Genomic DNA, 27,928 nt, shown 5'->3' on the forward strand with positions numbered 1-27,928 from the left:
ATTAAAAAGAACAGCCAGCTTGGGAATAGCGAGAAGGAAGGAAAATCATGATCCATGATGTCATGTTATTGCCAGAATTCCAGCACATAAACTGAAAGGACCCATTGCACTGGGACAGGCGATGGCGATGCAGTGGTATGGAGTGCTATTGAATCACAAGGTGGGGTGGGAGAAAACTGGACTACACACCAGTTCAGCTGTAATGCTGGTTTACCTGTCTCATGTGATAACTAACTGGAATCGAAAGTCAAAAGCCATTGTGTACACCCTTTTTGTGTGTGTGCCTTCCAGTTGCCTGTTGACTTAAATGACCCTATAAATTTCATACGGTTTTTTAGGCACTGCTTAATACAAATTTTGAAATGCCCATTTTGCACATTTGTGCATTGTGCATACAATTATTCTTCAATTTAATTGGACAAGCAAATTTCAGGCTTTGGTTTAACATGCCCATTTGTCATGATGTTTTGCTTGGTCGCTTGTAAATCTAATGAATATCGAGATACTGAAATGAAATTTGGCTCATGTGTTCCAGACACAGTTTGAAATGTGCTTACTTCCTCTTACACAACTCTTGCTCGCTCCGAGGATAGCATGGAGCAGGCATGGGAGAGATTTACACGTGACATGGCTGGCTTTTCTTCTTATATCATGTGGACTTGTGTAGAAGCAGTTACTTCACAGTAGCTCCATACCACTGTAGGCAATGGCCTATGACACATGTGCATGCATAGAAAGATGGGAGAAAGAGTTATAACTATTTTCAATTTCCTCCTATATTTCAGACCATCCTTTATGTATATTAAAGAGTCTTCTATTCATTAAAGCAATAGACATAAGCAGTGGGATTGTTCTGAAAGAAACAACATTAATCAAATACTCGTGAGAGCATTTGTACAGGTAAGTATGGCATGAATTCAAAACAATGAGATGAATGGCAATAATTTTAAAAAGGTAGTAAAATATTGCTTGCTGCAAAAAACAAGGTAGGGTTATAAATCTTAATCTAGTTATTGGAGTGCTCTCACACAGGCATAGTATGTGGGGGACTGAGAAAAGGGCTTCTTTTGAAGGTCTAATGCGGGGAGAGGCTATAGTTTGAAGAGAAAAAAACAAACCAAGAATGAATTCCTATGCACCCTGCACATATCTTATTTGTAGTGCAAAAAACAATGAAAGAACAATAAAGTGTTTTAAATTATGAGCAATTTTAACCAACACAAACATATCAGTATTTCAGTGGAAGTGCAGGCCTGCTTTTGGCTGATGAGATAGTCAAGTTCATTAGGACTGTTGTTGTGTGCCTTCGATTCGTTTCAAATATGGGGTGACCCTAAGTCTAAAGTTGAGGATGGGGGACAGATAAAGGACCTTGGAGGGCCACATTCGGCCTATGGGCCTTAATTTGGGGACCACTTATCTTAGGGACCTTAGTGAGGTTCTTGGCTTACAGAACACAATTCATGTAAAAACTTTCCACCCTAGAAAACACAACTAATTGTATGCAATACCTCAAAACTTTCAAAGCATAATGAACCTTGAAATACCTGTCTAGCTCTTAACTATGCTGTGATTGGAAATAATTGCAGATGAGACTTGCATCAAGATTCATAGAATCATAGAGTTGGAAGAGAACTCACAGGCCATCCAGTCCAACCCCCTGCTAAGAAGCAGGAAGATGACATTCAAAGCACCCCAGACAGATGGCCATCCAGCCTCTGCTTAAAAGCCTCCAAAGAAGGAGCCTCAACCACACCCCGAGGCAGAGAGTTCCAGTGTTGAACAGCTCTCACAGTGAGGAAGTTCTTCCTAATGTTCAGGTGGAATCTCCTTTCCTGTAGTTTGAAGCCATTGTTCTGCGTCCTAGTCTCCAGGGCAGCAGAAAACAAGCTTGCTCCCTCCTCCCTATGACTTCCCCTCACATATTTATATATGGCTATCATGTCTCCTCTCAGCCTTATCTTCTGCAGGCTAAACATGTCCAGCTCTTTAAGCCACTCCTCATACGGCTTATTCTCCAGACCCTTGATCATTTTAGTCACCCTCCTTTGGACGCTTTCCAGCTTGTCAACATCTCCCTTCAATTGTGGTGCCCAGAATTGGACACAATATTCCAGGTGTGATCTGACCAAGGAAGAATAGGGGGGGGGGGAGCATGACTTCCCTGCATCTAGACGCTGTACCCCTATTTATGCAGGCCAAAATCCCGTTGGCTTTTTTTGCTGCTGCATCACACTGTAGGCTCATGTTTAACTTGTTGTCCACGATGGTTCCAAGATCTTTTTCACACGTACTGCTGTCAAGCCAGGCGTCTCCCATTCTGTATCTTTGCATTTCATTTTTTCTGCCTAAGTGAAGTATCTTGCATTTGTCACTGTTGAACTTCATTTTGTTACTTTCGGCCCATCTCTCTAATCTGTTAAGATAATTTTGGATTCTGCTCCTGTCTTCTGGAGTATTAGCTATCCCTCCCAGTTTAGTGTCATCTGCAAACTTGATGATCATGCCTTCTAGTCCTTCGTCTAAGTCGTTAATAAAGATGTTGAACACAACCGGGCCCAGGATGGAACCCTGAGGCACTCCACTCGTGACTTCTTTCCATTGGTGTGAAGTGCACCCTTTGGGTTCGTTGGTTTAACCAATCACAGATCCACCTAACTGTAGTTTTGCCTCACCCATATTTGACTATCTTGTTTGCCAGAAGGTCATGGTGGACCTTGTCGAAAGTCATACTGAAATCCAGATAGGCTATATCCATGGCATTCCCCGCATCTATCCAGCTTGTAACTCTAACGAAAAAAAAGATCAGATTAGTCTGGCATGATTTGTTTTTAATAAATCCGTGTTGAATAATAGGAATGACAGCATTTGTTTCTAAGTGTTTGCAGACCACATCTTTAACGATCCCAGGACCACAAATTGGTATCGACGTGAGGCTAACTGGATGGTAATTGTTTGTGTCATCCTTTTTTCCCTTCTTGAAGATAGGGACCACATTTGTCCTCCTCCAATCTGCTGGGACTTCTCAAGTTCTCCAAGAACTCTCAAAGATGATTGCCAGTGGTTCCAAAACAGCTTCCTTCAATACACTTGGATGTAGTTGATCCGGCCTTGGGGACTTGAATTCGATTAGAGCGACCAGGTGTTCCTGGACAACTTGTTTCCCTATTTGGGGTTGAATTTCCCCTAATCCTTCATCCACTCCATGTTGCTGAGGTTGAGGGTGGCTTTCTTTTGTGAGAAGATTGAGGCAAAGAATGCATTAAGTAGTTCTGCCTTTTCCCTGTCCCCTGTCACGATCACCCCATTTTCTCCTTACAGAGACCCTATCACCTCCTTGTTCTTCCTTTTCCTAACAACGTAAGCAAAGAAGCCCTTTTTATTGTTTTTAATGTCTCTGGCAAGCCCGAGCTCGTTTTGCGTTTTGGCCTTGCGAACCTTCTCCCTACAGGAGTTAGCTATTTGTTTGGATTCTTCTTTGGTGATTTCTCCCCTTTTCCACTTCTTGTGCATGTCTTTTTTTTTTTTTTTTTAGTCTTAGACCATTTAGAAGTTCTTTGGACATCCATTCTGGCTTCTTCGCACTTGTCTTATTTTTGTGTGTGTTGGCACTGTTTGAATTTGCACCTTGAGTATTTCACTTTTCAAGAACTCCCATCCATCCTTAACTCCCTTGTCTTTTAATATTGGCTTCCATGGAATGCCGCTCACTATTTCCTTCATTTTTTGGAAGTCAGCTCTCTTAAAGTCCAGAATGCGTTTTGACTTGTCTTAGTTTCAGCCTTCCTTTGTATGGAGAACTGCAGGAGCACGTGGTTGCTTGCCCTTGAGGATCTGACCACTTCAACTGCATTGATCAGTTCTGCTGCGTTTGTTAGGATGAGATCAAGAATAGCCGATCCTCTCATTGCGTCTTCTACCTTCTATACCATAAAAATGTCTGCAAGGCAAGTGAGGAATTTGTTGGACTTTGTTCTCTTGGCCGAGTTTGTTTTCCAGCAGATATCAGGATAGTTGAAATCGCCCATGACTACCATATCTCTTCTTTGTGCCTGTTTGGTCAACTACTGACAGAAGACTTTATTGAGTTCTTAATCCTGACTTGGAAGTCTGTAGTAGGCACCCACACGAGATCTTTTTGAGTCCCAGTTCCCTTGATTCTTATCCAGATGCTTTCAAGCTGGTTTCCCAGATTGCAGTCTTGCATCTCTTCTGCAACGTAAATGTTTTTGACATATATGGATACTCCTCCTTCTCTCCCCTTTGTTCTGTTTCTGTGAAAGAGGTTATAGCCCTCAATAGTTACATTCCAGTGAAGAGAGTCATCCCATCAGGTTTCAGTGATGCCTATGACATCATAAGTGTGGTTTTGTGCTAAAAGTTGGAGTTCATCTTATTTATTCCCCATGCTCTGTGCATTAGTGTAAAGACATGTAATCCCCTGGGACCTTCCTCTGAGCTGTTTATTTGGGATTATTCTGCTTTCAGTACTTGGTTATGTTTGTGCAACCCTCCATGTAGCCTTTTTAAGCCTAAAAATGAATAAAAAAGAAGACGGCTTTTAACTTTTTAAGTAGTTATTAGACCTATATGACAATTTCTTTTTCACGCTAGGATCGACTTGAAAAACTGCAAGTTGCTTCTGGTGTGAGAGACATTGCCCAGGGGATGCCTGGATGTTTTGATGTTTTACTATCCTTATGGGAGGTTTTTCTCATGTCCCTGTATGGGGAGCTGGAGCTGACTGAGGGAACTCATCCACGCTCTGGCCGGATTCGAACCGGCAACCTTCAGGTTAGCAACACAACCTTCAGGTTAGCAGTCCTGCCGGCACAAGGGTTTAACTCATTGCACCACTGGGGGCTCCTGTTTACCTGCTGGGAGAAATTTTGTTGTACTTTTTCCCTGTCTGACAACATAGTAACACATCAGTATATTGCAGACATTGTCTTGGATATTGGCCAGCTCTGTTAGAAATGCATGTGGAGAGATTTTAGTAACAGACTGTCCTCCAAGTACCTGAAGCCATATTTCAACATGACAACTTTCCTTTAAGTATCATCCTCTCTAAGAGCAAACTCAGGTGAGAGCTTGTCAGGATTGGACAACTCTGTCATTGAAAAGAAAAGAGGTAGCAGCATACTCAAATGATCCCAATTAGCGGTTTCCATTTTCTGACATTAATTTGTGCATTGTTAAGAGGAGTCATAACATGTTTTAACTTATTATTAATTGCATATACAGTACTGTCATTTTGTGAGAAACGAGCATAATGCTGCCTAACCTAAACCTGCTGTTAATGTCAAGGTTATATAATAGCTGGAAGGTGTGATCTCATTAGAGCTCAGAAACAAAGCAGGCATGCCTCAGATGTCTGTTAGTGCAGGAAACTTCAAAGTACATCCACACACATCTAAGGCTGCTCCATTAACAGCGAAGTACTTGTACCAAAATGATACCTGTGTTTTCTTATGAGTTAGGGCATTATTATTATATTGTTACAGTTGTTGAAGCAGGATTCTTTCCTTGATTTAATTATCTTTCTTGTTTTTTAAAAGACCACCAAAGATATCAAAGAATGTTGCTTGTCTGAAAAAAAAGAAAACATATGAGTGTGCTCATAGGTGTGATGTAATTACATTTCAGGACTTCTTTAGGTATTCATATAAAAAGAGTATTGCTGAAGGATACCAAAAGCTGATTTGGTCCAGTCTTGCCCTATGCTGCAGTTAGCAGGAGACCTGAGTGATGGGTGATTGTAAGGCAAAAAGCTATAGTCAAGCCAATCCAACTCATTCAAAGATAATCCAGAAGGATGAAAGTAGGAACAGGAGCATGGACTTCACCAGGTCTAGACGTCATTCTCTGGCCTGTAATAAAGAGTTGTTGCTGATTACAAATCATTATACTAAGCCAAAACTCTAGATAAACTAAGCCAAAAATGGACAGGACAAAGAATAATAAATTGTAGCCTGTGCAAACATCAATATCACTCAAACATGGAGAACATTGTAAGTCACAGAGACAGGATGAATGCAAACAACAAAAATACCAGGGAGCTTCTGGAAGATTTATAGGTAACTGCTTCTGGATGCTTGTTGAATTAGCATTTCCTGTTTAGTGGATGGTTTGACCTATGAAGTCTCTCCCTAACTTTTTGACAAATGTGAAAGTATGGAGGTGCATCCTCAGTGTTTGCCAAGCCCCACTGAGGAGAAGGTCCCTCAACTGTTTCACTTTCTAGCCCTTTGGATTCAGAGAGGCCACTGCTTTCTGGAGTAAAAACTAGCATTCTGATTCTTCTTTATCATTTTTTCAGATTCCAGTGCACAGATTAAAAACAAAATTATGCACAAACCTACTACAAACATTGGAACATTTAACTGATGGGAGAAATTGCTTCAGCTTCCTAAACATTTTTGTTTCCACTTCTTGCATTTTTCTCAGGCTTATAACATTTTTTCAGCTATAGTGACCAGAAATATAAACAGTATCTTACACATAGGGGTGATATAAGTCTATATAACGGTGTTACCGTGCCAGTAGTTCTAATTTTGAAACCTTTCTAAAATATTCCAAGTAAGGAATTTGCTTTTTCACAGCTGTTATACACTGTATCACAGTCTTGCTGAGTGCTCACTAGTAGATCATTTCTGTCCAGTCACTGCCAGGTTAGATCCTGTTAAGAGTAAACAGTCTCTGAGTTACAAACATCCTAAAATAATGACTCATAGTTACAAATGGGATTGGGACAACAGGAAGTGAGAAAAATCTACTTCTTAGAAGGGAAATTAACTCCTGAAAGAGTTACCATGGGGAAAAAAGATGTCTCCACTGAAGCTTTCTCACCAATCCTTGTTCCCACAAGAAGCCAAATGTTTCATAATCCACTTATTACAGGGACAGACAGTGAATGGAATCTTTTGAACAGGAGCACAGGTAGCAAAACAAACACCACGGGGGTATTAATCCTTCCCTGTGCTATCCAAATCTATATATTTGGGCTGGAGTTACACTTTAAAAAGTACCTGTCCCAACTTACATACAAATTCAACTTAAGAACAGACCTAAAGAGCGTATCTTGTTCATAATTTGGGGACTGCCTGTATTGAAAAAAAAGGGGGGTTGTGCCAATAATTTCCCAAGCATTTCTTCCTGTACTCCTTTTTAACAGGAAATGATACATATTGCATGAGAGGCGTCTGCATAAAACAATGGCTTTTATCATACAAAACAACTATGTCACAGCAATAATAGTGCATACTTGTATGAACACTCTAGTTATTGCATTCTCTTCATTAGTACAATACACTGCTCCATGGTCTTTCAAGTGTGCTTCCTTATACCCTGATACACCTTCCCACAGTTCTGCTGCTTTGCAATTTTTTAATTATTATTTTTAAAGCAATTAATAAAAAGCCAAAAAGTAATGTACATTTAAAAAATAAAAGCTCTAGAATAGTAATGGACAGAGTGAGAGAGAAGACAAAGAGAATTCTGACCCCCTGATGTCATTTTAGTGCTGACGTGCCAATATTATCGAAAATTAGACCCCAAAATTATGAATTATGAGAGTTGGCTCCATTGGGACATACGGCATATCCTCATTACCATTTCCATTTTGTAATGTAATAACGTTTCATGAATGTCCTTGCAATGTTGCCTCACCATACCTCGGACTTCAAGAAATGATTCCCCTACTATCATAATCTCTTCACAATACATTGAGAAACTCTAGATGACATATAATGGGCTTGTGTAAGAACCACTGGGTCCTTTTTCCTATTTTACCTGATATGATCTGGGTTATCTCTGGAAATGTTTTCTCTTCTGTGCCCCCAAACCAGACCCACCCCTGGGAAACCCACTGAAATGGCTAACATTTTAACACCCTTTTGTTCTTCTGTTCTGGCATCTATTGTATTAACCAGAGCTGAGATATCAAGACTAATTTCAGCCCATTATCGTATGCCTCACCACATTCCTTTCCTATTGAGTCCCTTTGCAGTGTGGATCAATAAATGGACACACTCTTCAAAATAACCCAGTGAAAGCTTATTATATTTTCATAATACAATGAAGACAAATCAGCAATGATGTCGGATAGAGCCCAGGACCAATGAATGACTGGATCCTACCTGGACACTTTTTGGCCCAATCAGGAGCTGGTGTGAATCATAGAATAGCAGAGTTGGAAGAGACATCATGGGCCATCCAGTCCAACCCCCTGCTAAGAAGCAGGAAATCGCATTCAAAGACCCCCGACAGATGGCCATCCAGCCTCTGCTTAAAAGCCTCCAAAGAAGGAGCCTCCACCACGGCCCGGGGGAGAGAGTTCCACTGTCAAACAGCCCTCACAGTGAGAGTCTTTAATAACTGTCAAAGTACAATAAATACGCTCTATATTTACAGTTTTGATATCTCAGTTCTTTAAAGTGTTGTCTCTGCTGACATCCTCTCTGCTCACTGAGAATAAAGCCCCTGATTTTGCTTTCATCTCTTCTGTGTCTTATTTGGTGCTTTAGAAGCTTGTCACTCTGGGCCCCGAATTCAAGATTTTAGTGAGCTGAAATCACATAACACCAGCACAGAAACAGAACAGCATCATTACACAAAGTAGGTGATGACAACACGGTGGGATTGGCAGCTAATTACACCTTTTAACATCAATAGTGAGGGATAGATTTATCATGGGGAATGCCGGCAACTGGATGTGCATGGAATCACATATTTGGTTTTAACATAGAAAGCCTAAAACCTGCAAAATTATAAAAGCATTGTCAGGCTTCCCCCTGCTCCATTTGCTGTCTTCTAGATATAATCCCATTAAAAGCCTTTGTGTATGATGCTTGACTTGTAAAAACCACCATCATCTACCTGTTCATCATTCTAATGGTTTGAAGAAGAAGAAACCAACCACTACAAGGATTTTCAAGGCAACCTTGACCTCATACCCTCTATCTCTTTTGCTTGGGCTTTCTCTGAAAAGCCACCTCAGGTGCATTTCTGAAATGAAGGAAGAATGATCCCAGAGAAAGTCTTTGGTTATTATAAATCTCTCAGCAACAGAGAGAGGCTTTGTATTTAGCCTTGCTTATAAACAACCCAATTCCAGCTATTTAGTAGTGTGATTTCTGGTCACAAGTCTTCAGTTCTGGAAAACAAGGGCAAATGTAACCTCTCCTTGGAACAAAAAATAGTTCAAGAAACGGTATGTGATCCTGATGGATGCATCTCATTTACCAAGTACAGTAGAGTCTCACTTATCCAACACTCGCTTATCCAACATTCTGGTTTATCCAACACATTTTTGTAGTCAATGTTTTCAATACATCATGATATTTTGGTGCTAAATTCGTAAATACAGTAATTACTACATACCATTACTGTGTATTGAACTACTTTTTCTGTCAAATTTATTGTATAACATGATGTTTTGGTGCTTAATTTGTAAAATCATAACCTAATTTAATGGTTAATAGGCGTTTCCTTAATCTCTCCTTATTATCCAACATATTCGCTTATCCAACGTTCTGCCGGCCCGTTTAAGTTGGATAAGCGAGACTCTACTATATGTCAAAACCCCAAGCAACCCTGCTTCAGTATTAATCTCAAAAACATCCCTGCTCTATTTATCCAAGTTATCATCTTTCTCTTTGTTTGTTTGTTTCTTGATTGCCAACTTCTCTGTGCTCAAGAAATGCTTTCATAAGTGGCCTTATCTTGCAGGAGAAAAGGTGGGTTGGCTTTAACCATACCATTTCTTTATGATCAACCTAAAAGGTTAAGTACTGTGCTGTCAATGAGTTTAATTATTCATTGTCAGCTCTAAAAGACACAAGGGTTCTTCTTTTTACAAATATGGGAGTTACATAAAATAGATAGAAATCTGCATAACCCTCTACATCATGTATTTTGAAATGAACTGGTGACATTTGGCGTAAGCAAATATCATGGCAGCTACATTATCTTGAGAAGAGATCTATTGATTACCTCTAGGGAGATATATCTTGCACATCATTTAATTCTGCCGAGTCCCCAATGTATGGATAGATGTCTCTTTGTTATAACTGAAATCTGCATGAAATACAGATTGCTAGGAAAAATGGCCTGAGCCTTCAAATGAAATGGATTTGTTGCCCTGCCTTCCTGGAATTTTTCCCCCCTATATGCAAATGCAAGGTAGTATAAGGCATATGTTAGATGAAGGGCATTTGTGTGAAGCTTCAATTGCATTGACTGGAATAAAATGCCAGAACTGAGGGCAGGCAGGCTGACCTCTACTCTCCAAATCAATCACAATGCACTTCAAGAAAGCTTAATTAGGCATCCCACATAAAACAAATGACTTAAGGGCGAGATTCAAACTAGATGAACCACAGTTTCTACAGACACTCAAAAAGTGTCTATGATGTTTTTGGTTTTCACAGCAAAAGATGTTAGGAGTGCTACATCTCATTTGCACCCACAGCTTATTCTATAGCACATGTATTAGCCTAGAAATTTTAGGACTTCATCGTACACTGACTTCCCCCGGTTTCTACACTCTGTAAAATCATTTAAAAGACAGAGTCAAATGGAGCTCTTCACCAACTTCTTGCAGTTGCCCGTGGGACAACCAATTTTTAAAGTGTGTAGAAACGGAGGTTTTTGGAGTTGGGGAGCTATTGACTCCAGAGCTCTCTATTCGCATAGAAATGTCTAAAGGTGCATATTTTAAGCTGGAATGGGAACTCTCGGATTTCTCCATTTTATATTGTTTTAGGACCTCATCATAGTGATCCACCCCCCATTTTGTCCAGTTTAGCCGGCAGTCACTGCACTCTTACTCCTTCCCCATCACATGGAGGCATTGGGGCAAGACACGTTGCTGTAGTGCCATTTCCCCCATCAGACGGGGAAAAGGCCAAAAACCTTGCGGAGCTCAGTTGGAGCTACCCAAAAGAGGCATGGCTCACTGTGGTTGGCAAAAAAGCTCCTTGAGATACTTCCTTGCCACTTTAGCCATCAATGCAGTGGGAGCACAGCCTGCGTCATTGTGATGGCATTCAGCAGGATCTGTGTCCGAAGAGGAGTTGGGACAAAAACCCCATTTGTGATGAGGTGGCAAGTGAGGTGAAAGTGTGGACATCCATGTGGGTGATCTTTAAATGTGCTCAAATACTCCTTTTGTCACCATAGATCATCTAGAATAACTTTAATGGTATTTTTTAATTATAAGTTTTTCTTCAGGAAATACACAATTTTGATATATTGCTCTTTCACTGTCCCCATATTTTTCCTTTTTGTAAACCTAGAATTTCCCAATTTGGTTATAGTATGTTATTTCTTTTCCTCTTTCTTTTTTAAAATTTGGAAACACCAGGGGTGTTCTTCTCTTGAAAATCCTTGAAGCAGTAAGTTTCATAGGACTTTAATTTTGATTTCAGACTCCTCAGTTGTGAGGTTTCCCTTTATTTTATTAAAAATAAAAAATAAAGTGGCATGGGTGGGAACTGCACTCTCGCGTGTGATAACTCAATAAATTTGTCTAGTAACGGGCTGAGTCCATCACCTATAATAATAATAATAACAACAACACAACAACAACTACTACTTTATTTTTATACCCCGCCCCATCTCCCCGAAGGGACTTGGGGCGGCTTACATGGGGCCTTGCCCGATACAACAATATAACAACAACAAAACAATAAAACAACTATCCCAACAATAAAAACATCAGCATCAATAAAACAGTCATTAAAATCAACATACAGCATAAGATGTTAAAAACAAGAGACTAATACACAGATCTAGGCCAAAGTGCAGAATATTCCAAAATGGGGAGAGGTAGTTTCACAGCTAAAATGGACAATAAAGTGCAATGTAATAATGGCAAAGCATCAACGATGGAGCTATTGTAGAGTGGGCAGATAAATCAAACCCACAACAATTAATCATCAAAGGCCTTTGGGAAGAGCCAGGTTTTTAGGCTCTTCCAGAAGGAGAGGAGGGTAGGGGCCTGCCTGATCTCTCTAGGGAGCGAGTTCCAAAGCAGGGGGGACACGACGGAGAAGGCCCTCTCTCTCGTCCCCCCCAACCGCGACTGCGAGGGGGGTGCGAGCGAGAGAAGGGCCTCCCCCAACGAGCGAAGAGAACGTGCGGGTTCATAGGGGGAGATGTGGTCTCTAAGCTAGGTGGGTCCCAAACCGTTTAGGGCTTTGTTGGTGATAACCTGCACCTTGAATTGGGCCCGGAAAATAAACGGCAGCCAGTGGAGCTCCTTAAACAGAGGCGTCGAACGTGCCCTGTAATTCGCTCCAGTTAGAAGCCTGGCTGCCTAGCGTTGTACTAATTGTAATTTCCGGGCCGTCTTCAAAGGCAGCCCCACGTAGAGCGCATTGCAATAATCCAGTTTAGAGGTAACTAAGGCATGGACCACCATGGTCAGATCAGACTTCTCGAGGTATGGTCGCAGCTGGCACACAAGTTTTAATTGTGCAAAGGCCCTCCCGGCCACGGCCGACACCTGGGCCTCAAACGTCAGCCCCGAATCCAGGAGGACCCCCAAGCTGCGGACCTGCGCCTTCAGGGGGAGTGCGACCCCATCAAGCACAGGTTGCCCCCCAATACCCCGATCAGATGTACGACTGACCTGGAGGACCTCTGTCTTGTCAGGATTAAGTCTCAGCTTGTTCGCCCTCATCCAGGCCAACACAGCAGCCAGGCACTGGTCCAGAATCCGAGGGGCCTCCTTGGATTTTGGTGGAAAAGAGTAGTAGAGTTGGGTGTCATCCGCGTAGAGATGGCACCGTACTCCAAAACTCCAGATGACCTCTCCCAGCGGTTTGATGGGGATGAATAAATTATCAATTTGTCTTTAAAAAGAAAAGGCACAACATGCTACGATAAGAATATAATTCCCTCTGCTTTCTACCCCAGATGGGATGATGTCTTTAGACAAAACTCAACCCCAAAAATATGGGTTGACTTTCTCATTATCTGGTTAAGTACTGTACCTTAACTCTTATCAAAAAAGGAACCATCCCCTTCTCTGAGTAGACTGGTGAAAGATGAAAGCTTAGTCCATTGTAGAAAAATCTAGGCAACAGAGTCTGTCAATAATGGGGCAGATCTTGTAGACATTAGTTGTTTGCACCACATGATTTGATTTGCATCTCCAAAGCCTACCTACTATTCTCAGGGTCACTGAGGAATGCACAGATCAAAGCTGAGATATATGTGCCTAAGCAACATCGGAATGTGGTCAACATAGAAAGGTTTTTCACGAGAAGGAACACACAAGCTAGGAGATGATGCTACAGTTTGCTTTTGCCTGAGCCCCAGAAGAGCAAGATTTTGTCTCCTCTTCTATACACATTACTAAGTTGATTTAAGGCACCACTGATGGTGCAGCGGTTTAAACCACTGAGCTGCTGAACTTGCTGATTGAAAAGTTGGCGGTTTAAATCCGGGGAGCGGGATGAGTTCCTGCGGTTAGCCCCAGCTTCTGCTAACCTACCTAGCAGTTCGAAAACATGCAAATGTGAGTAGATCAACAGGTACAGATCTGGCGGGAAGGTAATGGTGCTCTGCGCAGTCATGCCGGCCACATAACCTTGAAGATGTCTACAGAAGCTCTTTGGCTTACAGATGGAGATGAGCACCAACCTTTAGAGCCAGACACGACTAGACTTAATGTCAGGGGAAAATCTTTACTTTTACTATTTTTGCACTTTCAAGAAATCAAGGAGAAGGAGAGAGAAATTGGGATATTTTTAAAGCCACTCAAAAAATTAGACAATAGAAAATTAATAAGGAGTGTTCTTGCCAAATTGGAACAATGGAAAGGTATAGTAGAGCACACATTTCTGTTGTTATTACAGAAACAAAATCTGGCTGTCATACTGGACAGTTTCTGTACATGGAACTATCTTATTATTTAGGCCATACTCACCCTCTTTTCAGCCAGTTAACTTCTGTTTTGCCATTGGATCTCATCAGAAATGAACATTTAGAAATAAAAGTAACAGTGAGATAGGCCAAGGGTGGGAAGATTCTGTCTTCATCTCTTGCTTCTGCTGTTGAAATTAGACTCCCAGCCTCTCATTCTGTGGAGTTGGGACATTCCCAGTTCAAAAATATTTACAAATGCTTTCATCCACAGAAACAAAGGTACTTAAAAACATAAAAACAAAATCACTGCCAAGAAATGACTTGAAAATGTTTTGCAAAAACAACAGACTTTGAACCAACAAACAATAAAAGAAAACATTAACTGATAGGTCAGAGTTTTCTCTTTTTCCTGATCTTTAGAAATAACATGTACATTTGCAGTTCTGCACTTCCACAGGATTTAGACAATTGCAAGAGTAATCTTTTATAAGTTCAGATCCTTGCCATGAAAGAGTAAGAACAACTTCTGCTGCTTTCGTAATAATTAACAGAGGTAAGAAATGTTATTTCTTGGAACGACAACTATCAGAATCCCTCAAGCATCAGGTTTGGTTTTTATTTACAAGTATGAATACTGCCCTTGCAGATCAAACAAAGAGCTCCATGAGCTGCAGAAACTATGTCACTTTCCCCCTAAATAAGGAAAATGTATTTTAAAAAATCCTAGCCAACTGCAAAGTGCCTTTTTTTCTGGAAACATTCCAGCTCCCCAACAGTTTCCATTTGCTCCCAATCTAATCGCTATTAAAAGCCAATGAAGGAGCAGCATAAGCTATTAGTTCTATGAAAACCTTGATAAAATCTCTCTTCAGTTGACACAACACAATATTATTCCATCCTGTTATAGGAAGCTGTGATGTTTCCTTCCTCATCAAAAGATTCTTCCTGCATAGGCTGCCTAGTACTCATTAGATTTTTCTGAATTTCGACAGATCATTGACCTTGGACACACCTACACTGTAGAATTAGTGCATTTCAGCACCGTTTTCACTGCCATGGGTCAATGCTATGGAATCATGGAGCTGTAGTTTTGGCTTTCTCTGCCAAACACTGCTCGTATTGGACACCCCATAACCTATTGCAAAACGTAACTTATTGCATAAGCTATTGGAACATAACTTCACCCGGTCTATGGGCACATAGCCTTTTGGCAAATGTGAATCTCCATGAATATGTGGAGACCACCTTTGGAAAACCACTAGTCACAAAAAAGCATAGCCTTGTTAGAAGTCAACTCTTTTAACAAGCGATCACAAGCATTAATGTAATAGCACACAGGTAACTTCAGCTGTTAGACTGTAGAATCATGTCTTTAGACTGCCAAGGTTAAAGACATGCCACTAATATATATATATATATAGATAGATAGATAGATAGATAGATAGATAGATAGATAGATAGATAGATAGGGTTAGCAGAGGATGGTAGTTTGCTGTTATAATTGCCCAAAAGATATATACTCCCTTTAAACCTCTTAGTTAAAATATGCACTCAGAGATAAAAAAACCAAAGTCTTCTTTCAAAAATATCTTGTATTAATTCACCATACAGGCACATTTCTTAATAAAGTTCAGTTACAGATAGGATAGTTCTTCTCTATGTTGAGAACACAGGGTATCAGTTTTTATCAATAGTCCATAGTCTTTAGTATAGCTGTACTCACTGAAGTCCATAAGCAAATATTGAAGTCTCTAAACTGACTTCTCCACTAAAGTCCAAACAGCAACTTGTATGCATTCACCTCCTCTGAGGTCTGATGCAAGACATCTGCTCCCATTGAAGTCCAAAGAGATACTGAGCACAAAATGGAGTCTTGAGTCTGCACATGCTCAGTATAATTACATGTCTATAACTCCTCCCACACCAAAGAGTCAAATCAATATACATATAGAATACAGGTTACCAAATATATACATTAACAAATAAATAGTGAGTGGCTTGGGAGGTTGCTATTTCCAACAACTTGTGCCTCACCAATATACAACTCCAAAGATTCCATAGCACTGAGCCATGGCAGTTAAAGTGATATCAGACTGCATTAATTCTACAATGTAAATGAACTCCTAGTGAAGCAGATACAGGAGGTGTGATAAATAGGAGTGTCTGAGTTGGAAAGCTGACATTCTGCATTGGCCCAAAGTACTTCTGTAATAAAAATAAGTGTTTGAGCTAGAAAAAAAAGCTGAAGAAAGAAGAATGTTCTATATATAGGAAAAGGACTATTGCAAATGGAAGACCCACAATGCATGATGGCATGGAGATTTTGGCAATCAAAGCGAGTAATAGTTGATCCATGAAAATTAACTGTGCAACCTGATGGATTGAAGATGGCAAAGATATCATCCAATCTGTAAAAAAGGGAGTATTTCCGCCTGGGAAATTGTCCCTTCAAAAATGATGAACTAGTTGAGAACAACAAAAGGCTTCTCCCTGACCGGTGCAATTGAGGGGTTGCGCAGCCTCAAATCTGTGAACTATTGGTTGTGCAGTTTTTATCTAAAAAAACCAAAAACAACTGTATGGGAAACCTTTATTCACTCAAGTTGAATTTTGGTTGACTCATCCCAATTCAAGTGAAACACTTTCAGGCTAGTTATAGTTGGACATGACACATTCACTCTTTGAAAAACAATCTCCCTACAGGTAGTTATTTTATGATCTCTCCTGCTCCCATTGCCTGTTGGTTATTTTAGTATTGCATTTTCATTCGGATTTCAGGTTTTCTGAACCTAGTATCAAAACTGCACATTGAATTAATTACCTAAACAACCGATCTATGAATGGAGTGCATTTAAAATTGGAGTTGAGAGATTGCGTTGATTTGTGCTGGCTGGCTTGCAATGTAATAGAATTAATGTTTACATATATATTTCTTGCCAAGCAATATTTACAAGTTCTTGTTCTCTCCTTGGCTGTTCTGTATACAGACAGAGCCAATAGGTTTTCCCAAGTGAGTTAGCTTATTTCCAGCAATTAAGTGGGCAAACAATACACAGTCTCTGCAGGTGTCTTAAATTCCCCTTTGTGATTTCACTGGCAATGGTTTGAAGGTGGAGGAAAAAAAATGTAATGTTAACAAAAAGAAACCAAGCAAAAATGTGCTCGATGTCATGCTTTTCTTCACTGCAAGTTGCTGATCAGCAGAATTAATTCCAACAGAAATCAAGAAATTCCCTTATAACAACAGTTAAAATCCTAGAAAAGGGGATGCCCAGTTTTGAAGGTAAATTTGCATGTTGGTCAGAAATCTATACACATAATAAAAGTGAAAATATGTATGTGTGTGTGGCTGGGCTGCCCATTTACCCAGACAAGTTTCTGCCTCCACAAACAATTATAGCTCCCACCACTCAGGAGACACCAATGGCACTCCCTCCAATGACATTGCAGGTTATAGTGAGTGCCATAAACATGTCCAAGACCCCTGGCAGTGTCCTCCACCAACACCATACTGTCCACCACCCAAGTGAAGACATTCATATAGGGACAATTTCATCCTAGATTTTCTAGTTTTCCTCCATCACAGACACCCCAGTGTTTCTTACTCTCTTTATTGGTGTGGAATTTGCATGACCCACCCACTACCTCACCCATAACCCTTTCCTACTCTTTTCTATGGCACACAGCAAACAGAGGAATTGATCAGCAACTGAACATACTGGAGGGGTTTGGGGGACTGACTCAACATGATGGAAGTTGTAGTTCATGCTGCATCAAGACACAACATTGTGACCCCCACTGACAATGGACCTGGACCTAAACCCCCATGAACAGGTTTGGGGTGGGGAATTGACCTTGATTTATAGGAGTTGTAGTTCACCTATATCCAGAGAGCACTGTGAACAAAACCAATGATGGATCTGGACTAAACTTGGCACACATACCCTGTTTCCCCAAAAATAAGACAGGGTCTTATATTAATTTTTGCTCCCAAAGATGCACTAGGTCTTATTTTCAGGGGATGTCTTATTTTTCCATGAAGAAGAGCTCACATTTATTGTTGAACAACAAAATGAACATTTATTATATACTGTAAAGTAGTTGTCATCACAAACCAGCATAACCAGACAATCTATGAATCCTATCAAGAATTTCTTGTTACTACCATTATTTACATGTACAACAATCTATGGTACCTCTTGCAGTTTAGGTTTCACAAGGTTTCCACGCTGATTTCTCTCTATTCTAGTTTCAATGTAGTCATGAATGATGAATGATATTATATACTATAATAATAATATGATAATATAATAATAATATAATGAGATACAATGCATTAATGAGATAATATAATAATAGGATATAATAATAACAGAATATGATAATAATATGGTATTAATAGGATAATATAATAATGGGATATAATAACAGAATAGCATAATAATATAATAATAATAGGATAATAGAATAGAATAATAGAATGGAATAGAATGATATAAAATATATTAATAGGATAATATAAAATGGAATATAATAATAACAGAATAATAATATAATAATATGAAAATATAATAGAATAATAATAGAATAATAATATAATGATATAATAATAGAAAAATATAATATAATATAATGATATAAAATATATTAATAGGATAATATAATAATGGGATATAATAATAGGAACAGAATATGATGATAATAATATGGTAAAAGAATAATAGTATAAAATAATAAGTTTCATGGCATAGGATAGGAATAAGGACGAGAGGAGAATCCCTATGCGTCCTGTACCTTTAAGAAGCAGAAGGAGCAGGATGAGTGGAAAGCCCTCTTCCTTCCCTCCCACCCTCCCTTGCCCTGGCGAAGGGAGCATGGCCAGGACGGAGCCTTGTCTCGGAAGGAAGAAACGGCAGCGCAGCAGCAGCCACGGAAGGTTCTTCTAGCCGCGTCTCTCCCTCCCTCCGGTGTGTATGAGTGCTGCTTTAGCCCTGCAGCCATGCTTCCCAATGGAACTCTGCTGCAGCCTTAGTTGCTAGGTCTTACTTTCAGGGGAGGCCTTATATTTGGCAATCCCCCCCAAACCCCTACTAGGTCTTATTTTTTGGGGAGGTCTTATTTTAGGGGAAACACGGTACCTGATATGCCCAAATTTGAATACTGGAAGGGTTTGGGGGGAATTGACCTTGACATTTGGGTGTTGCAATTCACCTACATCTAGAGACACTTTGACCCCCACTGACAATAACCCAGGACCAAACTTGGCAAACAGAACCCCAAGACCAACTGAACCTACAGTAGGGGCTTGGGGGACTGACTCACCATCGTGGGAATTGTAGTTTACCCTGTAGCCAGACAGCCCACTGAACCCCACTGACTATGCATCTTGAGCAAACTTGCCCAACATGACAAACTAAATACTGATGGAGTTTTAGCGGTTTAACCTGTGAGCTTTAGTTCACCTACAGCCTTATGCATTTTGTAAAATAAAAATAATTGACTTTTTCAAATAACTCGGGCAACGCCGGGTACCCAAGCTAGTAGAAAATATTTATTTATTTATTTATTTACAGTATTTATATTCTGCCCTTCTCACCTCGAAGGAGACTCAGGGTGGATCACATTATATACATATAGGGCAAACATTCAAAGCCCATATACACATAGAATCAAGACAGAGACAGACGCAGAGGCAATTTAACCTTCTCCTGAGGGGATGTTTGATTCTGGCCACAGGGGGGAGCAGCTACTTCATCATCCACTGTGACGGCACTTCCTCATTCCAACGTCGTAAATTAGTTAAATTTGCCTCCCCACTTTATAAGTGGTACCTTATGTCCTACTTGATAGATGCAACTATCTTTCGAGTTGCTAGATCAGCAACGAGCAGGGGCTATTTTTTATTTTTTTTAATTGACGGGTACTCACCCTGCCATGGGCTGGCCTCGAACTCATGACCTCATGGTCAGAGTGATTTATTACATCAGGCTGCTCACCAGCCAGTGCCACAGCCAAAATACATTTGGCTCCATTTCTGATAACTCATAGACTAACTCAAGTTAGTGGACATAATCTGCCATGGGTAGCAGCAGGTCCCCAACATAAATTCTCTTGGCTTTCTATAGGAGACCTTCTGTTCTGGGTGCAATTTTTGGGTGGTTATTCTTACAATTATAAAACAAATCAGATATATTTATTTACAGTCAGGGACCAGTATAGAATCCCACCTTGAAATCATCCATCCATATCAGTACAATATTAACATTGGGTTAGGATACAAATTAAAATGCTACACCATTATAAAAGATCCTACTTTAGGTTTTGCTTCTCAGTCTTTTGGCTAAGATCAAGTGTTATTATAAAACAAAAAGTTTCTGCAATGATCTCATACTGGACTCTGGATTCTTCAGGCAGAGTACCGAAGGATCATGTGCCTACTTCCATCAAGGCTAAATCAGTTAAGACAACCCATTTCTGGAACTATAGTGGTACAACTGGAAGTGTTCCTAACTGATAATTTGATATTTGCCTACATTTCAAAAGGAAACTCTGTTCCCTATGGTAGAAATATTCTCCAATAATGTCCCTGTGAAGCTTAAAAAGGTGCATTGTACAGAGCCAACTCAAAGCTTGCTATAATTAAAAGTAATTAAAAGTATGCTTTCCCTGACAGTGGAGGATCTGTGCTGTTCCCACTCCTCTCCGTCTCTTTGTTCCTGCTTTATTATAGGGGTAAGTGACAGGTGGTGTTTGAAATGAATTCAAAAGTAGTGTTGGATGTGCAGCAATGATTGTATGATCCTTCTGTACACCATGCTATTAATTTGGCTTGTTCATATAGTGCTTTTCATATCAGCATGCTGGGGCCTTGTAGATTTAAGAGTTTTTGCATTACTCTGTAAAACCCTGCAAATTGAATTTTTGTTGGATGGAGTAGTTGTAACAAAATGTTAGCACTTACACTAAACTGCACTTCCCAGGATTTCTTTAGGGGCCCATAACAATTTAGCATAGAATTTTTATATGTATAGGTATATCAGATATTCCCTTGCTTATTACATTGAAATTATTACAAAGTGTTTACTATAAAGGTAAAGGTAAAGGTTTCCCCCTGACATTAAGTCTAGTTATGTCCGACTCTGGGGGTTGGTGCCCATCTCCATTTCTAAGCTGAAGAGCCGGCGTTGTCCGTAGACATCTCCTAGGTCATGTGTCAGCATGACTGCCTTTAGCACCATTACCTTCCAGCCGGAGCAGTTGATTCACTCACATTTGCATATTTTCGAACTGCTCGGTTGGCAGAAACTGGAGCTGACAGCGGGAGCTCACTCTACTCTCTGGATTCGAACTGCTGATCTTTTGGTCGGCAAGTTCAGGAGCTCAGTGGTTTAACCCACGGTGCAACCGGGGGGGCTATAAAATGTTTATTTAATCAGAAACGGCCTTTATGCCAGATACTTTGATTATGATTTTACTCCAAATCTTGCTGCATTTTAATAGCACTGACTTTGTGTCCTATTTGTAGTTATAAGGACTTGCAGTAACAAAGTGCTAGGAGTGTAATTCTCACAAGGCGTGGTACTAAATTTCAGAATAGTATATTTTCAGACGTATTTCTGATTCACGATTATTGTTGTTGTGCCTACAAATGAACTAAGTAGAGGTTCTGTCCCGAGGTAAATTATTTATTTGTCCCTGGTATTCTTGATTCAAGTGCATCTTACAAGAAAGAGATCTATAAAGATAAACTCTTGCTGTCTGAGGCAGAACTGTGTGGTGCCTCAAACACTTTGCTCAGATTAAGGTGAATAGTATCCCAAAATGGCAAATTATTTTGGTAGAGCACCCCTACAACCCTTGCAGTAGGGATAACAAAATATCAACAGATACAATAATATAAAAATATGCTGCTCTTTTATGACATCTAAAATGGGCTGCCTGAAGTGTTGGCTTCACATCTATAGTAGGACTGGCCCTGATAATGGCCCCATAGAAAAGTGTTAGTTTGATATCTGAGCCTACTCATATAGCTGGCCATAGGCTGTTTGTTTTATCTGATAATTCTTCGGGAAAGTCTGGATTTATATCTAATGAATGGTGGAACAATGGAGGATGCTTTTTGTGCCATTTGAAGATCAGAATTGAAACTTAAGTTAGACCATTCAGACATGTTTATAGATAGGTGTGACAACCAGGGCTGTAGCTGGGGGTGGGGGGTGGGGGGTGGAGTGGGGTGTAGGGTTTTTCAGATTAAAAAAAACCTGGTTTACTCATGAATTTTAACTGGTTAACCAAATTCCTATGAGTGTCCAATGAAGTTTATCGACGAAGCCTGATTTCTAAATTATTTTATGTTATGGAACTACTCTTCATGATTCGCTAAAAAAAAGTTTCAACCACCCCCCCCCCCCCCCGAATTTTTTTTTCTGGCTTTGACCCTGGTGCAGAGCCGGTCCAACAATGAGGAGAATTAAGCGGTCGCTTCGGGAGCAAAACATACGGGGGCGCAGTTGAGACTGCTTTTTCTGTTGATTTCTTGTAAAACATTATGTTTTGGTGCTTAATTTGTAAAATCTTAATGTAATTTGATGTTTAATAGGCTTTTCCTTAATCCCTCCCTATTATCCAACATTTTGGCTTATCCAATGCTTTTATTTTTCAGTGATTGGTTGGGGGGGGGGGAATTCTGTTTGCCTACACTTGAAAAATACCTAGGGCCGGCTCTGCCCTGGTGACAACAGCTATTTACCATGGTTCCTAAATTGATGCTGGGGATCACTAGTTTTTAACCTTGGGTCCCTAGATGTTGTTGATCAATTGCACTTGCTACTCAACATGAGCAGTGTTGAAAGATGATGGAAGTTAGTACATCACAACACTGAAAAACCCCAGCAATGGGCGTCATTTCTTGAAATAATCCTGTTTCCCTCTGCTGGAAAGATTGGATTCTGGATTAATAATAATACAGTGTTCCCTCTCTTATTGCGAGGGTTACATTCCAGGACCACCTGCAATAAGTGAAAATCCGTGAAGTAGGGACACTACATTTATTCTATGTGTGGAAGACAGCAAACCACAGACCACTTACTACAGTGCAGTCTGTACTTTATTTTAGCCGTTACAATATACAGTATGCCGGCAGAGAAGAAGAATGGAAGCTAAATAATCCTTTTTTATTTCCAACCCTCCCCTCTCCCTTTATTTCTCCCTTCCCCCCCCCCTTCCAAAACCCTTTACACACTGCAAAAACCCGCGAAACAGCAAAAATACAGTGATAAATGTGTACATTAATATTAATTGAAAACAGCGAGGGAGCGAAAAGTGAACCACGAAGTAGCGAGGAAACACTATATACTTTATTTATATTCTGCTCTATCTCCCTGAGAGGACTCAGGGTGGATTACAGAATACATATACGGCAAACATTCAATGCCATTATACAATTAACAAGGACAGACAATACATAAACAGAGGTAAAGGCTTTCCCCATCTTTTCCATTTCCAGCATCTGGAGGCTGTGCTTGACTCCGGCCATGGGGGTGGGGGTGGGGGTGCTGTTGCTTCACCTTCCATGCCAAGGAGCTCTGTCATCCTTAGGTGCCCTCCCAATTGAATCGTTGGCATGTTCTTATGGGCACCTTTATTACCTCCCTGCTTAAACGGTATCTATTTATCTACTCATATTTCTGTTTTTGATCTGCTAGGTGAGCAGGGAGCTGAGGCTGATGGCGGGTGCTCACTCCGACCTGGGCTTGAACTGCCAATCTTTCAATTGGCAGGATTTTCTGCAGCTTGGCAATTTAACCTGCAGTGCTAAGCCCATGTATTTTGCTGTGCTAAACCTGTGTATTTCACTGACTTTAGCAAGGCAATGTCAGTATTATCTCTCAAAAGAGGTAATAGACCATACACACTACCCCTCTGTCTCTTCTCTCAGCAGTTTCTAATAATCCAATCCCTTTAATCTGAAAAATTGAGTAACAAGCTAGGCATGTGTGTGCATACACTCGCACATGAGTGTGTGCAGGGTTTGCGTGGGTGTTCACCAATTTTTCTCCAGATATCCTCTCCCCCCCTCCCCGGCCCGGAACAATTTGCTTTCATTTTCTGCCTCCTCCTTTTCTTTACTTTTTTTTAAAAATGAGAATAATCAAGCTTGTACTCTCTGCCTAATGGACCTGAAAGCTGCATGAAGCTGGGGTAATGGATATGTCCTTTGCCTGGCACGAAACATTCCTTCTTAACTCTATACTTGAAAATTATCTTGCTTCCAGTGTGGAGAGTGACAGCTTGGAAAGCTAAATAAGGTCATATGTGGTTAATAGAAGAAATGTAATTATTTCCCATTCTGTGAAGCTGTGTGGAATGTTGACTTCAATGCCAGCAGGAGATGTTTGAATGAGACACCAGATTGTAAGTTATCATTATGTGCCATTCCAAGTATACATCATTTTTTTAAGTGAGCGATTTTTTTTTTTGGCAGGGCTCTTAGCAATAGCATGCATTCACTTTTTCTGCTATAGTGATGTGACAGAAAGTGTGTTGAAAAAGACACACAAAGCAAGTCTTGACAATATTAGGTATGTAAAAAAAGTGTTGGGGCCCCTGGTGGTGGTGCAGTGTGTTAAAGCGCTAAGCTGCTGAACTTGCAGACCGAAAGGTCGCAGGTTCAAATCCTGGCAGCGGAATGAGCGCCCGCTGTTAGGCCCAGCTCCTGCCAACCTAGCAGTTCGAAAACATGCAAATGTGAGTAGATCAATAGGTACCACTCCAACGGGAAAGTAACGGCACTCTATGCAGTCATGCCGGCCACATGACCTTGGAGGTGTCTACGGACAACGCCGGCTCTTCGGCTTAGAAATGGAGATGATCACCAACCCCCCAGAGTCGGTCACGACTGGACTTAACGTCAGGGAAAACCTTTACCTTTACCTAAAAAAAAGTGTCATGGAACCCACAGACCCCAAATTATGAATAATTACCCATGGCTGCCTTGAGACATAAAGCCAGCACACATTGGATTTTTCCTTGCCTTCTGGTAGCCTTTCATGAATCTCCCTCAGATCTTTTTTAGAATGTTCCCCATCGCACCTTACGCTTCATAATTATCAAAATCCTTTCAAAATATCTTGGAAAAATCCCAGGACCCATAATGGTTTTCTCATGAAGAGACACAAAGGTTTCCAACCTTTGGCTAGTTTTATCTAAAACTTTATCCTGGGCACATTGCTTGACTTATAACACATATCCCGACCTCCTCTGTGAATCCTCCATTGTATATAACTGTGACTTAAACACCTTTTGTCTATCAACCCGCACCTACTTTATCTAGCTGGCATTGGACCATCAGGACCCATCAACCACCCATCAAACCACATCCCACCCAGACACACTCAATCTCTAGGAAGGACTCACAAACAGACACAAGACTTCACATGTATGAATGACAGTTAATTAAATTTCCTGCCTCGCCTCTGATTGGCTCAGAGGAAGAAGCAGACCCATGCCTCCTCCAATGAGGTTGTGGATGCTAGCCCCTCCAGGACCAGTGAGGAACTGGCACTGGCAATTTCTGATTGTTCTGCACTGCTCTGCCTTTCTGTCAAGTATACTTTAAATAGACCCATAGCAGTACCTATTGATCTACTCACATTTGCATGTTTTCGAACTGCTAGGTTGGCAGGAGCTGGGGCTAACATGTTAAGATGTCAGAGAAATGTCCATTGAGGTCCCACCCCCTATGTACAATCTCCGATATAGCTTTGGTGAATTACTGCTAGACCACAACTTTTACTACGCTTACCCAGCATAGCCGATGGCAAGGGGTGATCGTATCTGTAGTTTAATAAAATCTGGAGGCCCATGGGTATTTTCTCCTTGCTCTACTTAATTATCACAATGTGTTGCATTTCAATAGTGTTTTTAACTACTAAACCTACTGGCAGTCTAGAGTTGTAGCTCAGTGCACAAACCACTACATTAATCTAGTTTTTCCAAGCCTGGATTGATATTTCCCATTAAAATAAATTAGAGATAGAATGTTAAAGGTCAATGGATAAAATCCATTAGTGCTAGATTTTTTTAAAAAAATGATACTTTGTTATGCTGTTACTTTTTAATGGTTTATGTTTTTAACTCCTTTTAATTTTTTTGAAAGTTTAATCACTTTAGCTTTTTTAATTTGTGATTTTTAATTATTACTTTATTTTTCTGCTAGCTACCTTGAATTCCAAACCAGAAATAGTGAGATGATGACAACGATGACGATGATAATAATGATGATGATGATATCATGAAAATCAGGATACACACTGGTGGAATGGCATCCTTAGATACAGGTAAAGGAGATGTGCTTGAACCGAACACAGTGTTCCCTCACTTATTCCGGGTTCCAGGACCACCCGGAAAAAGTGAAAATCCACGAAGTAGGGATGCTATATTTATTTTAATATTTATACATTATTTTAGTAGTTATACATGATTTTAAGTCTTTATCAACCAATCGAGTGTTGTTTACAATCTCACGTTGGCAAGTAGCATCTCTGTCTCCTCCTCTCCGTGAAAAGCAAACCACGAAGTAGCGAGGGAACACTGTAGTTCTCTTACACACCACTGAATAAAACCCCACATTATCTGTTTTGAACTGGGATATATGACAGTGTGGATTCAGATAACTCAGTTCAAAATAGATATTGTGAGATTTTTTTGCCTTGATATTCTGGGTTATATGTCTATATGGGAGGGCCTTTAGATCCACATTGTTTGGCATTCTTAGAAACAAATCCTACTCAAGTATCAAAGAAGGTGTTCCACTAAATAAATTAATTCAGCTGCAAATAACATATTTATTTATATTACTGCAGATGACAAGGGGAGACTGGGATGGGAGATAAATCCATTTAATATTGATTTTATTATTTCATTGTTGTTGAAACAAAATATGAGAGTCACATAATTAATAGTAGACAGAACACACTCCCAAAATAATGTAAAAATAAATGGATGTGTTCGTGCATATAATAGATTTATGCTGTATCAAGTCATACATACATTACAAACCAATTTTCCTGAGACCTTTTAAATTTCTATTCAGCCGATGGCTCTCAGTGGTATTCTGCAGATAAATGTTCTTATCAAGGAACCAGACTTGATACAGCTCACATAACAGCAGTGGAAATAAGCATCTGATGTAGAGCTGCCACTGAAAACAATTGCCTCATATTGACACCTCTGGCCTCTCCTTTGAATACAAATGCATGGAATTAATTATTTTGACCCCTAACATAGTGCCACCCATACTGTTAACTGCCAGGGAAGACTCGCTATTTAATATTTGACACTAGATTTGTGCACAAATTTGTTTTCTTCCAGTACCTTTGGTGCCTTCGGCAGCCCATAACAGCAAGGACCCTCCCGGTATGAAAACCCGCCCGCAACAAAATAAGCGGGAGCTGATCTTGGCGCCTCCTCCCCTATTTGACATCACAGTTGAATATTTTTTTATTTTCCTTTATTTTCCTGATTATTTTTATTTAGTGGGACTGACTGGGAGTTGGGAACCCCAGACAGTGTCCCCAACAGTGGGTGGGGTGTGCACGTGCATGCGTGTTTGGGGGCTTGGAGAGTTACTCTTTTAACTTCTTTTTCTCCTTCTCTTCCTCTCCTTCAGAAAATATTTCTAAAAGATAATAATTGATAATAATAATAACAGGTATGTACAATCTCTATTGGCTATTTGACTAACTTTATAATCTAAAACAAAAACTGTTTGCAGATTAGTAAACTGTCCCCTAGATATTCTTTGTTATACTCTCAACACTTACAGATTTTTCATGAAGAAATTTAGCCACCTGCTCCGTTATCCTTTTGTCAAAGTCAGACAGTAAATAACTGCGGTACCAATTTAAGGTTCTTCCTGGCCATTTAGTGAGTAGAGGTGATATTAACCTTAATCTATCATCTTTGTAAATTGTACAAATAAAAAGTACATGTATAACAGTTTCGACATTTCCCTCCCCGCAAGGGCATGCTCTGCATTCGTATTTAGTGCCTT

At 40.2% G+C, this 27,928-nt stretch overlaps 1 long non-coding RNA gene across 2 annotated transcripts in view; it reads left to right on the forward strand.

Annotated features, from left to right (window-relative positions):
• The window catches only part of LOC134299016 (uncharacterized), a 74,001-nt gene that overhangs the window by 21,432 nt on the left and 24,641 nt on the right, over positions 1-27,928 (forward strand). Inside the window, exons 2-4 of one of the 2 annotated variants that reach the window (XR_010006178.1) lie at positions 786-900; positions 26,093-26,213; positions 27,247-27,537. This is a non-coding gene — a long non-coding RNA (uncharacterized LOC134299016). Of the gene's footprint in view, positions 1-785; positions 901-26,092; positions 26,214-27,246; positions 27,538-27,928 lie in introns of those variants that run through there. The other variant, XR_010006177.1, reaches the window with a different exon arrangement.

The sequence above is a fragment of the Anolis carolinensis genome, chromosome 4 (genome assembly GCF_035594765.1).
Source record: "Anolis carolinensis isolate JA03-04 chromosome 4, rAnoCar3.1.pri, whole genome shotgun sequence".
NCBI lineage: Eukaryota > Metazoa > Chordata > Lepidosauria > Squamata > Dactyloidae > Anolis > Anolis carolinensis.